This window comes from Streptopelia decaocto (genome assembly GCF_964273445.1).
Source record: "Streptopelia decaocto genome assembly, contig: HAP1_SCAFFOLD_235, whole genome shotgun sequence".
Lineage (NCBI taxonomy): Eukaryota > Metazoa > Chordata > Aves > Columbiformes > Columbidae > Streptopelia > Streptopelia decaocto.
Genome location: NW_028116196.1, coordinates 55,364 through 69,747, shown reverse-complemented (window position 1 = coordinate 69,747; position 14,384 = coordinate 55,364). Strand labels below are relative to the sequence as shown.

General features: G+C 53.6%; 1 long non-coding RNA gene across 1 annotated transcript; it reads right to left on the bottom strand.

Annotated features, from left to right (window-relative positions):
- Nucleotides 1–1,720: 1,720 nt before the first annotated feature.
- LOC309452311 lies at nt 1,721–2,989 on the bottom strand. Its single transcript, XR_014186528.1, has 3 exons — nt 2,905–2,989; nt 2,442–2,574; nt 1,721–1,793 (listed from the first exon to the last, which is right to left on the bottom strand). It is a non-coding gene; the product is annotated as an uncharacterized lncRNA (long non-coding RNA).
- Between the last annotated feature and the right edge of the window lie 11,395 nt (nt 2,990–14,384).

Below are 14,384 nucleotides of genomic sequence, written 5' to 3'. Positions count from 1 at the left end.
ATAGGAATCAATGGGGTTCAATGGGTCCCAATGGGGTTCAATGGGGGTCAATGGGGGTCAATGGGTCCCAATGGGGTTCAATGGGTTCAATGGGGTCAATGGGGCTCAATAGGAATCAATGGGAGTCAATGGAGTCAATAGGAATGAATAGGAATCAATGGGAGTCAATGGGAATGAATGGAAATCAATGAGACTCAATGGAGTCAATAAGAATCAATGGGAGTCAATAGAAGTCAATGGGGTTCAATGGGGTTCAATGGGGTTCAATGGGGTCAATGGGGTCAATGGGGTTCAATGGGTCAATGGGTCAATGGGTCAATGGGGTCAATGGGTCCCAATGGGGTTCAATGGGTCCCAATGGGGTCAATGGGTCCCAATGGTTTTCAATGGGGGTCAATGGGGGTCAATGGGTCCCAATGGGGTCAATGGGGTCAATGGGGTTCAATGGGGTTCAATGGGTCAATGGGGTCAATGGGGTCAATGGGTCTATGGGGTCAATGGGGTCAATGGGTTCAATGGGTCCCAATGGGGTTCAATGGGTTCAATGGGTCCCAATGGGTTCAATGGGTCCCAATGGGGTTCAATGGGTTCAATGGGTCCCAATGGGGTCAATGGGTCCCAATGGGGTTCAGTGGGTCCCAATGGGGTTCAATGGGGTTCAATGGGTCCCAATGGGGTTCAATGGGTTCAATGGGTCCCAATGGGTTCAATGGGTCCCAATGGGGTTCAATGGGTTCAATGGGTCCCAATGGGTTCAATGGGTCCCAATGGGTTCAATGGGGTTCAATGGGTCCCAATGGGGTCAATGGGTCCCAATGGGGGTCAATGGGGTTCAATGGGTCCCAATGGGCTCAATGGGGGTTCACCCCCCCCCTTCACCCACTTCTCTTAACGGGCGGCTCCGTGGGCGTGGCCTCAGCAACGGGGGCGTGGCCTGAGCGCCGGGGGGCGTGGCCTCGGCGCCACCCCCCCCCCGCGGGCTCCTCCCTGCCGTTCTCCGCACCAATCACCTGCAAGGGGGGCGTGGCCAATGAATAGAGCACAAACCATTAAGCCACCAGCCAATCAGAGCGAAGGGGGCGTGGCCGGGACACCCTGGGTGCCGGCCCCGCCCCTCCCATAGAGATCAATGGGACTCAAGCCACGCCCCCCCATTCATCCCTATGACCCCCATAGACCCCCATTAAGCCCCGCCCACCACCCTAAGCCACGCCCCCCCATTCATCCCTATGACCCCCATAGACCCCCATTAAGCCCCGCCCACCACCCTAAGACACGCCCCCATTCATCCCTATGACCCCCATAGACCCCCATTAAGCCCCGCCCACCACCATAAGCCACGCCCCCCTCATTCATCCCTATTACCCCCCATTAAATCCACCCCTCCCATAGAGATCAATGGGGCTTAAGCCCCGCCCACCACCATAAGCCCCGCCCCCTCCCTTCATCCCTATTCCCCCCACAAACCACGCCCCCTCCGCTAAGCGACGCCCCCTCCATTCATCCCTATGGCCCCATTACCCCCCATACCTCAACCTGCCCCCCCACCCTCAACCACGCCCCCCGACCCCAGGCCTCGCCCCCACTCAGGCCACCCCCCCCACCCCAGGCCACGCCCCCCGTGCCCACCGACCAATCCCGACCGACCTGGGTGACCGTCCTGATGAACTTCCGGCCCCTCGCTGACGTCATCCAGCCCCTCCCCTCGCTCCCCGGAAGTGGGCGGGGGGAGCTCGGGGGGGGGGGTCGCTGGCCCCGCCCCCTCCCCCCACTTTGATTTCCGGGATCAGGCTCTGGAAGGGAGGGGGTGGGGTTTGGGGGGGTGGGCGTGGCCTGGGGTGGGGGGCGTGGCCTGGGGGGCGGGGGGCGTGGCTTGGGGGGGCGGGTTGAACTATGGGGGTCAATGGGGCCATAGGGATGAATGGAGGGGGCGTGGCTTAGTAAAGGGGGCGTGGCTTGTGGGGTAATAGGGATGAAGGGAGGGGGCGTGGCTTGTGGTGGGCGGGGCTTAAGCCCCATTGGTCTCTATGGGAGGGGTGGGTTTAATGGGGGGTAATAGGGATGAATGGGGGGGCGTGGCTTAGGGTGGTGGGCGGGGCTTGTGGGGGTAACAGGGATGAGTGGGGGCGTGGCTTATGCTGGTGGGCGTGGCCTAAGGGCTGGGCTATGGGGGTCATAGGGATGAATGGGGGGCGTGGCTTGAGCCCCATTGATCTCTATGGGAGGGGCGGGGCCGGCACCCAGGGGGATCCCGGCCACGCTCCCTTCGCTCTGATTGGCCGGTGGCTCCCTATGGACTGGCCGGGGTTTGGGGGGGTGGGGGCGGGGTTGGGGGGGGTGGGCGTGGCCGGGGGGGTGTGGGCGCGGATTGGGGGGTGGGCGGGGTCTGGGGGGTGCGGGCGGGGTTTAGGGGAGGGGGCGTGGCCTGGGGGGGGCGGTACCTTGAGGGACTCGGTGCTGATGCTGATCGACCTCTTGGGGGCGGGGCATGTGGTGCTGGAGCCCCAGCGCCGCTTCCGGGCCACGCCCCCCCCGCCGGGGCTCCGCCCACTTCCGGCTCCGCCCCCTTGACGGCTGCTGGGGGGGAGACACACACACAAGGGCTAAGCCCCGCCCCCTCCATTCATCCCTATTACCATTAAGCTCCACCCCCTCCCATAGAGATCAATGGGGACTAAGCCACGCCCACCGGCTCAAGCCACGCCCCCCATTCATCCCTATGACCCCCATAGACAGCCCTTAAGCCCCGCCCACCACAAGCCACGCCCCCTCCATTCACCCCTATTACCCCCACCAGCCCCGCCCCCTTTACTAAGCCACGCCCCCTCCATTCATCCCTATGGCCCAATTGACCCCCATAGCTCAACCCCCGCCCTCCAGGCCACGCCCCCTCCGCCCACTGACCAATCAGCGCGATCTTCCTCTTGACGGCCTTGGGCTGGGCGGGGCCCTGGGGAGAGAGGGGCGGGGCCAAGGGGAGGGGGCGGGGCCGGGGGGCGGGGCGTCAGCGCCGGGGGGCGGGGCCCGCGGGAGGCTCTGCCCCCTCCCCTTCATTCAACAAGCCACGCCCCCCCCAAACCCCGCCCCCCCAACTTCAAATTGATCCCATTGGTCACCGTGGGGCTGCCCCATAAGTGGGGGGGGGGGGTCTCAGGAGTCCATGGGCTGCCCCATAAGTTGTGGGTCTGGAGATCCATGGGTGCCCCATAAGTGACTTGGGGGTCTCAGGAGTCCATGGGCTGCCCCATAAGTTGGGGGGCTGGAGATCTATAGGGTGCCCCATAAGTGACTTGGGGATCTCAGGAGTCCATGGGATGCCCCATAAGTAACTTGTGGGTCTTGAAATCCATGGGGTGCCCCATAAGTGACTTGGGGGTCTGGAGATCCATGGGGTGCCCCATAAGTTGTGGGTCTGGAGATCCATGGGCTGCCCCATAAGTTGTGGGTCTGGAGATCCATGGGGTGCCCCATAAGTAACTTGGGGGTCTCAGCAGTCTATGGGGTGCCCCATAAGTTGTGGGTCTGGAGATCCGTGGGGTGCCCCATAAGTAACTTGTGGGTCTTGAGATCCATGGGGTGCCCCATAAGTGACTTGGGGGTCTCAGGAGTCCATTGGCTGGCCCATAAGTTGTGGGTCTGGAGATCCGTGGGGTGCCCCATAACTTATGGGTCTGAAGATCCATGGGGTGCCCCATAAGTAACTTGTGGGTCTGAAGATCCATGGGGTGCCCCATAAGTTGTGGGTCTGGAGATCCATGGGGTGCCCCATAAGTGACTTGTGGGTCTGAAAATCCATGGGGTGCCCCATAAGTGACTTGGGGGTCTCAGGAGTCCATTGGCTGCCCCATAAGTTGTGGGTCTGGAGATCCATGGGGTGCCCCATAAGTTGCGGGTCTGGAGATCCATGGGCTGCCCCATAAGTGACTTGTGGGTCTCAAGAGTCCATGGGCTGCCCCATAAGTAACTTGGGGGTCTGAAGATCCATGGGGTGCCCCATAAGTGACTTGGGGGTCTCAGGAGTCCATGGGCTGCTCCATAAGTAACTTGTGGGTCTTGAGATCCATGGGGTGCCCCATAAGTTGTGGGTCTGGAGATCCATGGGGTGCCCCATAAGTGACTTGTGGGTCCCAGGAGTCCATGGGCTGCCCCATAAGTTGCGGGTCTGGAGATCCATGGGGTGCCCCATAACTTGTGGGTCTCAGGAGTCCATGGGCTGCCCCATAAGTTGGGGGTCACCGAGTCTGCCCCATAAGTGAACTTGTGGGTCCAAGGGGGGGGGGGGTTTGCTGCCCCATAAGTGAGCTTGTGGGTCGCTGAAATCTATGGGGCAGCCCACCCATTCATCTCTATTACCCTACAGACAACCCATTAAGCCCCGCCCACCAGTTTAAGCCACGCCTCCATTCATCCCTATTACCCCCCATTAAACCCACCCCTCCCATAGAGATCAATGGGGCTTAAGCCCCGCCCACCACAAGCCATGCCCCCTCCATTCACCCCATCACCCCCTCCAGCCCCGCCCCCTTTACTAAGCCATGCCCCCTCCATTCATCCCTATGGCCCCATTGACCCCCATAGCTCAACCCCCGCCCTCCAGGCCACGCGCCCCCCCCGGCCACGCCCCCTCCGCCCACTGACCAATCAGCGCGATCTTCCTCTTGACGGCCTTGGGCTGGGCGGGGCCCTGGGGAGAGAGGGGCGGGGCCAAGGGGAGGGGGCGGGGCCGGGGGGGCGGGGCGTCAGCGCCGGGGGGCGGGGCCTGCGGGAGGCTCCGCCCCCTCCCCTTAATTCAACAAGCCACGCCCCCCACACATCTCTATGGTCTCTTCCAACCTGGGTTATTGTAGGATTCCATGAATCTTTTCCTTGGAGAGCTCTTTCACATCAGAATAGACAGAGGAAGGAGAAGAAAAAATCAGAGGTAGAAGCAGAGATGTAAAATGCCCCGGAGTAAATACAGCAGCTCCGCTGAGGAACGTTTCTCCACTCAAACCCTTGAGAGGAATCTATCAGATACATTTGATGAAAGCAGCTTGGTTTGATCTGCTCACACACTGGACCACAAGGAGGGTGATGGTGGGTACGATGCCCTGTGGTCACTGTGTCTCAGGAACTCATAGTCCAGTAGGGAGCCAATGGGTGTGGAGGGCACTGTGAGGTCACTTCTGCCTCTGCAGGGGATTGGCCAACAGCAGGAACATGGCTGGCAAAGGACTGTGAGGTCACACACACGAGATGAGCAATCGGGCCCAATCAGCATGTCTGGATGAAAGGCAGGTCCTGCTTGACCAACCTGATCTCCTTCTGTGACAAGGTGACAGGCTGAGCAGATGAGGGAAGGTCTGTTGTGGGAAGTGAATCCGCCACACGGGCTGTGGGTGTTGTGTCCTTAGACTGCAGTAAAGCCTGTGACACCGTATCCCACAGCATCTCCTGGAGAAGCTGCAGCTCATGGCCTGGATGGTGTATCTGTGATGGGTAAAGAACTGGCTGGAGGGCATTTTAGAGCTATTTGTCCCCTTCCTGTTCACATGGGCATCCCATGAACGCATCACTGCTCTACCCCAGTGTAGACAGACACAAGGCCTTCTACTCCTGGACCTCTCACCAATGACACTGTTTCCTGGTCTATGGCTACCGGGGCATGGGGCTCAGCATGGGCACCATGATGGCCGGCTGGGACAAGAGGGGGCCAGGTGGGTGTGGGGACAATGGGGGGCAATGGGGGCTACTGGGAGGCTATGGGACCCATAGACACCCATAGAGATCAATAGGAGTCAATGGGAGTCAATGGGGGTCAATGGGACCCGTAGACACCCATAGAGATCAATAGAAGTCAATGGGGGTCAATGGGAGTCAATGGGACCCATAGACACCCATAGAGATCAATAGAAGTCAATGGGAGTCAATGGGACCCATAGATACCCATAGAGATCAATAGAAGTCAATGGGAGTCAATGGGACCCATAGACACCCATAGAGATCAATAGGAGTCAATGGGAGTCAATGGGACCCATAGATACCCATAGAGATCAATAGAAGTCAATGGGAGTCAATGGGGGTCAATGGGAGTCAATGGGACCCGTAGACACCCATAGAGATCAATGGAAGTCAATGGGGATCAATGGGGGTCAATGGGGATCAATAGAAGTCAATGGAAGTCAATGGGGATCAATGGAAGTCAATGGGAATCAATGGGAGTCTATGGGAGTCAATGGGACTCAATAGGAATGAATGGGTGTCAATAGGAGTCAATGGGAATCAATGGGAGTCAATGGGGCTCAATAGGAATCAATGGGAGTCAATAGGAATGAATGGGGCTCAATGGGAGTCAATGGGAATCAATGGGAATCAATGGGAGTCAATGGGAGTCAATGGGAGTCAATGGGAATCAATGGGTCAATGGTGTCAATAGGAATCAGTGGGAGTCAATGGAGTCAATAGGAATGAACGGGAGTCAATAGAATTCAATGGGGTCAATAGGAATGAACGGGAGTCAATAGAATTCAATGGGGTCAATAGGAATGAATGAGTTCCTGGACCTCTCACCTCACCTGTGCCACTGGTTTCTCCAGCACCCTCATCCTGGACTGTGGGATGCCCAGAACAGCCCTCCCGAGACAGTTTGACAAAGCCTTTTTTCTCCACCTTCCCCACATCCCTGCTCAGTCCCCTCATGTACAGCTCAAGGACCAGAAAGGTTGGGTACAAGTGGGACATTGAGAAAAATGGTCAGGAAGGCTTTGAGGTGCACAGAAAGCCCATCAACATGTTGGGCTGCTGCTCTCTCTGAACAAGCCCAGAAGACCAGCAGAACATTTGCTGTGTCCAGAAACTCGCCTGGAAGGTTGGGATATGGAGAAAAGGTTTGGTCTGGGAAGGGGCAGACAGGGGCTGGTGGAACTGGCTGGTGTGACCGTGAGACGTCTCCCAAACACCTCAGAACAGTCCTGGCTCTCAGGGAGGCTGCATGGGCCTCTGAGAAAGAGAATAGCAAAAATGACTTATCATAGAATAATTGTGGTTGCAAGAGACCCTTAAGATCATCGAGTGCAACCATAACCTAAATCTGGCAATAAACCATGTCCCTAAGAACCTCTTCTGTATGTCTTTTAAACACCTTCAGTGACGGTGACTCCACAACCTCACTGGGCAGTCTGCTCCATTGCTTCAAAACCCTTTCCCTGAAGAATTTTTTCCTCATATCCAATCTAAACCTTCCCATGTGCAACTTGAGGCCATTTCCTCTTGTCCTATCACTTGCTACTTGGGAGAAGAGACCAACACCCTCCATGATAAAACCTCCTTTCAGGCAGCTGTAGAGAGTAATAAGGTCTCTCCTCAGCCTCCTGTTCTCAAGGCTGAACAGCCCCAGCTCCCTCAACCGCTCCTCGTCAGACTGGTGCTCCAGACCCTTCACCAGCCTTGTCACCCTCCTCTGAACTCTCTCCAGCACCTCAATGTCTTCCTTGCCATGAGGGGCCTAAAACTGCCCCCAGGATTCAAGGTGCAGCCTCACCAGTGCCCAGTACAAAGGGATGATCACTTCTCTAGTCCTGCTAAAGCTCTGATTGAATCAAGGCTTGAACACCTTGGTGTGAGCCAGTTGGTGACAGGCTGGACTGCAGACTCCTGAGGTCCCTTCAACCTCAGTTCTCTCATGATCCCATTGTGATGTTGGGCTCTGTTTCAGACTGGAGCAGAGCAGGCAATGATGGGGCAGGATCCACCTGTGCTGTAGGTGACCATCTAAACCAACATCTCAGCCAGGGAACCAGCCAACACCGGGGCAGGATCCACCTGTGCTGTAGGTGACCATCTAAACCAACATCTCAGCCAGTGAACCAGCCAACACCTCAGTGTGACTCGCTCTGGGCAACGTGTGAGGAGTCCTGGGCAGGGAAGGTTCAGAGGGCATGGGGCGCTGTGCAAGACACAACATGATCTTGGCTTCATGCCTGCAGGCCCAGCAGATGTCAGTTGATGTCAATGAATATTAAAATAAGAACTGAAGACAAAGATCCAAAGCAAAGGAAGGTGTCAACGTTCTTTTTCTTTCTTCTTTCTTTCTTTCTTTCTTTCTTTCCTTCCTTCCTTCCTTCCTTCCTTCCTTCCTTCCTTCCTTCCTTCCTTCCTTCCTTCCTTCCTTCCTTCCTTCCTTCCTTCCTTCCTTCCTTCCTTCCTTCCTTCCTTCCTTCCTTCCTTCTTTCTTTCCTTCTTTCCTTCTTTCCCTCTTTCTTTCCCTCTTTCTTTCCCTCTTTCTTTCCTTCTTTCTTTATATTTATTAATGTATGTATTTATGTATTATGTATTTATGTATTTATGTATTTATTTACTTATTTACTTATTTATTTACTTGTTTATTTACTTATTTATTTACCTATTTATTTACTTACTTACCTACTTAGTTAGTTAGTTAGTTAGTTAGTTAGTTAGTTAGTTAGTTAGTTAGTTAGTTAGTTAGTTAGTTAGTTAATTAGTTAGTTATTTCAAAGTCTTTGTGGGGGAGTCTCTTTTCATTGAAAAGGAAAGAGTTCTCCAGAACTGGGCATGGATTTAGGACACAAATGTCTTCAGCTCCAGGGACACAAACACCTGGTGCCAGTGTAGATGCCCCGGGAACCCCTGCCCAGGCTCCACCTGCACTGCGAGGTGCTCTGGTCTCCCCAGGTCCTGTGTGATAGATGCCAATCCCAGACCAGCAGCTCAGGTACAATGGGGGTCCTAAAATGGCCCTGGCTGTTTATGGTGAGACAGCTGATGAAAGACGTACTAAGAGTAGGAGAAGAAATATTGGTCTTCCCCTGTACTTCTATTATCAACACTCTGTTATTTCATCTCCCTCGTCATTCAGGAGTTCCCACCTCTCCTGATTAAATGTCCCTGTCCAAGGACACCTTTCCAGCACTGTCTGGACGTTTGCCCTTCCCAGGGCTCTCAGGTTTCTCCTCCACTTGCTCTTTGGTCATTCAGTGGCCTCTCAACTGTCTGGTTTCTGCTTTGAGCTTCAGGGAGTTACAAACTTGCCCCATTCTTCAGAGCTCTAATTAACATGGCAGTCAACACGTTCATTGTGTTTATTTCTATCCTCTCCTGTCTCTCTGTCTAAACCAGTTCTTGTGTGGGTGACCCTTGTGGATGCTGGACCTCATCAGATCCAGCTTACACACACAGCTGAGGAAAGTGTTTTGCTGTTTATTAAACTGTGCAGTGTTTGCACAGGAGAGCAGGTGGAGCTGGTGCACAGGAGCTGCAGCATCTCCTGCAGAGCTCAGTGGAGAAGTCTGATGGAGGAAAAGTGATGCAATCTCTGGTGGCCAATGAGGGAACCGGCAGACTGGGGGTGGGGGTGAGGAGCCAGGTTGTCCATACAGTGTCCAGCCTCAAGGGACTGTTCTCCTGCCTGTCCAGATGTCTTCAGGAGACCCTCGGGATCAATGTCCAGTGTAGAATGCTGCTGTCACTTCTTCTATACACTGAAAAATGACAGAAAATACCCTTGAAAGAAAAAACCTCCTTTATGAAATCTTCTTTGAAATCTTCATCAGTAAGTGTCCCATTGAAACCTCTCCAGTTAGTTCTACAAGGCTTGAAGGTTTAAAGAAAATTACAGAAAAAAACCATAGCTCGTTAGGGCTTTCTGTGTTTTAATGAGCCCCGTGGCGTATTTGGTGCTGAGTCCATGAACCTCAGATACCAAGGACAGACTGAAGAACCTGCTCAAGAGTCCAAGTCAGAACAAACTCCAAAGTACCTTGAAGCATTAATGGGCCCCACTGAGGGCTGTTACTGACAAAGCCTCCCCAGGGACTCATGAGAGCAGATAATTGGAGGCAGTGATTGCATCAGGCAAAGGCAAAGTGCAGCAGCTCTGATGCTGAGAAAGCCCTTGGTTTGTCTGATGAAGGACAATGGCCAAGCCTTGAGCCCCTGCTCCTGGGAAGGGAGATCCTGTCCCTCACGTGTGGCTCAGGGCTCTTCCTGGGGCTGTGGGGAGTGCGATGCCCAGTGCAGGACAATGGTGTGACACTCCCTGGGGGTGCAAGGAGGCAATGGGGTGCCATGGCCATGACAACCATGTGTCTCCTCTTAGGCCTCGCTGGCAGGGACATCAGCCATAGCCAAGGGGACAAAGACCTTGGCCCTTCCAGGGACATCCAGCCTTGCCAGTGCCCATGGCCATGTCCACCACAGTCCATCCTGCACTGTCCCAGGCCTGTGGCTGTTTCCCCACAGGCTGCAGACACCCCATGCGCTTCCCCACCTTGTTCTCACCCCAGTGTTTCCCCATCTGTGTCTCTCCATCCGCACCAGCTGTTCCTTGAAACATAAAGCCATGGCTGATCCAGAGTCCCTCTGAATGACCACAGCACTGTGCTCAGAATGACATTTCTCTATCCTGAGCTACACTCTGGACCTCCAGAGCTCCAGTTTCTGATGGTTTTCCTTTCTCATGCTGTTCCCTCTACCAAAAAAAAAAAAAAAAATTAAATATTGAAACCACCTTGGAAAGTGATTTTCAAGATTTCTGAAGCTACTACTGCCCTTTCTTGTCATGATTTTACCACAGCCACCAACTAAGACCAAGAGAGCTGCTCACATCCTGCTCCCAGGCCCCAGGTGGGGTAAGGGAGAGAACTGAATGGGAAGGCAAAACATGTGGGTTTAGAAAAAATATAATAAGACAATGAAAATAATACACTGTTACTACTAATATGCTTATACTAAAATACACATAAAGTAAAATATATGATACTCAGTGCCATCCCCCACAGAACTCCAGTTGTGCTGAACAGGCAGCCCAAAAGAAGAGAGCACCCTGGTCCTGAACAGCTGATCCAGCAAGAGAACGTACAAGTGCAAAAGGCAGAGAGGCCCAAAGGGCAACTGAAAAACAGCAAAACATCATAAAACTGAACTAACGCTGAACTCCCAATAGAATGGAACTTCCAAACAGAGCTAAGCAAAGCAGCCGGAAAACCAAAACTAATGAGCTGGAAAAGGCATCTCCAGCTTTATACTGAGCATGACGCTAATGGTAGAGAATAGCTTGTTGATTGACCTGGGTGTCAATGAAGGTGCTGTCCTGTCTGTGTCCCCTCCTGCCAATTTGCACCTGCAGCTGGACTCCAGAGAAGTCCTTGGTTTCACTGACAGTAGTCAAGGTAAGTTAAACATAAATAGATAAATTAAATTAAGAAAATATACTCAGTGCAATCCCTCATGTAACTCCAGTCACACGGAGCAGCCAGTCCTGCAGAAGGGAGCACCTTGGTCCTGAACAGCCCATCCCAGCAAGAGAGAGCAAAAGGGCAACAGGCAGAAAGGCCCAAAGGCCAACTGCAAAATAGCAGAATGGCAAAAGGCGGAACTGACATCGAACTCCTGACAGAATGGAACTTCTGAATGGAACTGACCAAACCAGCCGGAAAACCCAAAGTAACGGATGTAGCAAGCCCTAAAAGCCGCTCCAGCTTTAGACTGAGCATGACGCTAATCATAGGGAATATGTCATTGATCAGCCTGCATGTCAATCCAGGTGCTGTCCTGTCTGTGTCCCCTCCTGCCAATCTGCATCCACAGCTGATGGCCAAAGATGTCCTTGGTTTCCCTGACAACAGCCAAGATATCAGTGAGTTCTGACATTCCTTTCCTACCAAATGGCAAACACTGTAAAGCTGCTAAAAGACAAAATGAACTCTATCCCAGGGAAGAAACAGCATTATCTAATTATTCTCATAGTAAATCTAAACAAAAGACTGTACTGGCTGTGAAGGAGAGAGGTTCAAAATGCATGAAGAAAATTAACCCAATTTCAGTAAAACCAGCACGTTTCCTGAGCCTCCCCTTCACCAGGCTAAAGCAGTTTGGGTGTCTCAACATCTCCACACATGACCCAGACTTTCTCTGGCCACATGGCAGCTCCTCCCATTCCTCCAGAATGGGGAACCTCACACTGGAACACACGGCTCCAGTGTGACCACACCAGTGCTGAGTCACGATGGACAATAACTGCCCTTGTCTGGGTGGCCACGCTCCTCCCAGTGCAGCCCAATGTGCTCATGGGCATGTTCCTGTTTAGCACCACTGAGAACTGGCTGAACATCCAGGCTCAGAGGGTTGTGACCAGTGGCACAAAGCCCAGCAGGAGGCACCATGAGGAGCACTGAAGGACACCATATCCCTACCTAACAGGTGTCTCTTGGGTCCCTGGAACCACCTCAGTGACAACAGGGAGTGCACTGCTTGTATAGGGTGGAGAAGATGGGGTCTGGAATGAGGGTCCAGGGGCAGTTTCTCCTGGTTGTTCAGGCAGCGACAAGCTGGGCTGGACATTTGGAGAGAGGAACTCTTCCTCAGGGCCTCCAATGGGCATGGGGATGATCTAGATGCATTCAAGGACCTTTACGTCTTTGTTGTAATAGTATATGGGTCCCAGAACTGCAGACAGCTCTCAAGGTGAGGTCGCACTAATGCTGAATACAGCAGCATAGTCACCTCTTTTGACCACATGGCCATGCTGTGTTTGATGCACCCCAGGGTGGGGGTTACTGTCTTGACTGCTGGGGGACACTGTTGCCTCCTATTGACCCTGTGGCCAAGCATCACGCCAGATCCCTTTCTGCAGGGCTGCTCTCCAGCCGCTCTCTCCCAATCTGCACTTGCACTCAGTGTTACTCTATCCCAGGTGAACAATCCAACTCTTGGACTTGTTCAATTTCATGCCAAGTGCTGGGTCCTGCACTTGGGTCACAACAACCCCAGGCAGCACTACAGGCTCAGGGAAGAGCGGCTGGAAGTCTGCCCAATGGAAAAGGCCCTGGGAGTGTTGATGGACAGTGACTGAACATGAGCCAGCGTGTGCTCAGGTGGCCAAGAAGGCCACCAGCATTCCCACATGCATCAGGAATAGTGTGGCCAGCAGGACAGGGCAAGTGATCATCCCTCTTTTCTTGGCACTGGTGAGGATGCACCTCAAATCCTGTGTTCAGTTTTGGGCCTATCACTAAAAGAAAGACCTTGAGGTGCTGGAGTGAGTTCAGAGAAGGGCAACAGAGCTGCTGAGGGGTCTGGAGAACAATTCAGATGGGGAGCAGTTGAGGAACTGAGGCTGTTTAGCCTGGAGAAAAGAAGGCTGAGGGGAGACCTTATTGCTGTCTACAGCTACCTGAAAGGAGGTTGGAACATGGAGGGTGTTGGTCTGTTCTCCCATATGGCAATTGGAGAAGGAGAGGAAATGGCCTCAAGTTGCACCCAGGAAGATTCAGTTCATATATTAGGAAAAATTTCTTCATGGAAGAGTTTGTGAGGCATCGGAACAGGCTGCCCAAGGAGTCGCTAAGTCACCACCCCTGGCAGTCTTTACATATAGATGAGGTTCTTAGGAATATGGTTTAGTGCCAGAGTTGGGTTAATGGTTGGACACAGTGATCTTGAGGGTCTCCTTCAACCTAAATGATTCTATGATCTCAGTGGGATGAGAAACATGGTGAGGCAGCTCTCCCAGATGGAGTACTGATATGGATGGATGGATGGATGGATGGATGGATGGAGGGATGGATTGGGACAGAGAGGAGGATCAGCCTATCAGCCTAAGGGCCGGGGCCAGCCATGGCATGATGGAAGCAAGGCCGGCCCCCCTTTGTCCCCTGCTCTTGTTTTCAAGGTATCCTTTACACCCATAGCTGGCAGCCCTCCTGTGCCAGCCCCTCTCACCAGCACACGACTCCTGGCCAGGAGCTCTTCATGCTGCTCCTGCTACCGCAGTGACAGAGCAGCCTGCCCTGAGCTGGGGAATGCAGAAAGAGGGTTCTGTGGGTCATTCATTCTCCTGCTGAAGCACAGAGCACAGGGAGCAGGCTGTGGTGCCTGGAAACCACAGCGAGACAGTCCAAGGCAGATCACTGAAGGTCCTTCACCATCTCCAGGAACACTGGGCACCCACAGATGGACACTCAAACCAGCACCATGACGTAACATGGTGCCCCAAGTCCTCCCCTGAGCCATGAAAAACACAAGTACGGCAGCATGGCCTTGTGGGGGAAATTTATTCAGGTTGACCACAGCTTTGGAAGAAGAGCCCAAGCTCCAAATACTGAGACTGAGGAAATCCCCTTTTGTGGGGTGTTTCAAAAAGATGGCCCCAATTTCAGAAATACAGTGATTTTAAAATGGGTCCACACCTGTATTACAGAGATGTGACACAGGACACCAGCTGTACCAGGGCCCCTGAAACAAATAGACAGGCCTCTGAGTCACTGCTCTGGAGAAGTGCCATGGGTGAAGAAATTCCTTGACAAACATGGTTATCACAGATGAAATGCTCAATGCAGAGGAGGTTCCCGAGATGAACTGGAAATCACTTCTGAAGAGACACAGGTAAC